Source organism: Lontra canadensis, unplaced genomic scaffold, assembly GCF_010015895.1.
Source record: "Lontra canadensis isolate GAN:19392208 unplaced genomic scaffold, GSC_riverotter_1.0 scaffold150, whole genome shotgun sequence".
In the NCBI taxonomy this organism is placed as follows: Eukaryota; Metazoa; Chordata; class Mammalia; order Carnivora; family Mustelidae; genus Lontra; species Lontra canadensis.
Window position 1 is genome coordinate 1,845,872 of NW_022631144.1, and position 1,511 is coordinate 1,847,382.

The following is a 1,511-nucleotide window of genomic DNA, read 5'->3' on the forward strand; positions in this document are numbered from 1 at the left end:
CTGCTCAGTGGGGGGCCTGCTTCTTCCTCTCTCTGCCTGCCTCTCTGCCTACTTGTGATCTCTGTTTCTCAAATAAATAAAATCTTTTAAAAAATCTTAAAAAAATAGTTATACAAACCTGTATTCCTCCAATAACATATGAGAGTTTCTAATCTCCTATTCTTACTTACATAGAGCTTTGTCTATTTGATACTCTGATAAACCTCTTAAGTTGTACTTTTAATTACTAGGTGTCAAATACTTTTTAATCTTTTTAAAAAATTGATCAGTTATTTAATTAGGTTCTTTGTAAGAAATCCAATTGTGAGGGTAAACTCCATTTGTGAGAGAAAACACAGAACAGAGGTAGCCCTGAAGCTGAGGAACCGCCTCGAGTTTTGGCAGAATTTGCAAGTTCACAGCTTTCTGATCAATCTTGCGCTGCTCTGTAATCTCTTATTTCTCTTTCTTGGTGTGGAAGATCTCACCCTCCTGGTGTCTGGGCTTACTCAGCTTCTTCTTCTTGAAATAAATATCAGTGAGATGTTTGGGTATTTTCACACTGCTGGTATCAGTTTTGGTAGAAGGGGCAATGATGAATTTCTGGTGTGTTCTACACAGAGGAACTCGATTGAGGGACAGAGGTCCAGTCACAAGTAGCAAGCTACTACTCATTTGCTTCAGGAAAACTACCCTCTTGCCTCTGTGGCGCCCAGTGAGGATGATCAAAATGGTCCCAGGGGTGATGCTAGCTTGCTTTGTCACGCATTGACTGAAAGGTTTTTTTGCTATTGCTCAACAGCTTTCGAGGCACATCTTCAGTAGGATAATACCTAGGCATTTTGCGAAGTTTAACCACTCAGGTACCACCGGTCTTGTCATCAACAACTGGTTTTGTGAAAGTAGCAAGAACCTTCTCCTCCTTTTTCTTTTCAACCCTGGATTTAGCTGCTGAATACTTCCTCTTGTACATGGCCTTTCTGGAATACATAGCCCATGGGGAATATCTGCCAATTCCTCCGACTAGGACAGGGTTTCCGCTGCAGTGGGGCTTCCCCTTCTATGGTGCTTTAGCCTTAGGGTTACTCTTCTCAGCCTTGCCACCAGCATTAGCCTTATGGGCTTCAGGTTTCTTCTCCTTAGTATCCGGCTTCTAAGTTTTTTTGCCTGCCATCTTGCAAGAGTGGAAGGAGCTTTTAAATCTTTTTTTGAGACTTTTCCATTACTGTTAGTGATTTTTGTTTTCTTCTGATGACTTTGTCAACTTTCTATGGATTATTGAGCTTTTCCTTAAGGGTGTGTTCCATATATTTTTCTTAGTCGTTTGCCTATTTTAGTTTTATTTTTTTTTAAATTTTTAAAAAAGATTTTATTTATATATTTGAGAGGCAGAGATCACAAGTAAGTGGAGAGGCAGGCAGAGAGAGGAGGAAGCAGGCTCCCTGCCCAGCAGAGAGCCCAATGTGGGGCTTGATTCCAGGACCCTGGGATCATGACCTGAGCTGAAGGCAGAGGCTTTAACCCACTGAGCC

The 1,511-nt window shown here is 41.4% G+C and overlaps 1 pseudogene; it reads right to left on the reverse strand.

The window, feature by feature from the left end:
- Nucleotides 1–273: 273 nt before the first annotated feature.
- LOC116859212 lies at nt 274–840 on the reverse strand (annotated as a pseudogene).
- Nucleotides 841–1,511: the final 671 nt, after the last annotated feature.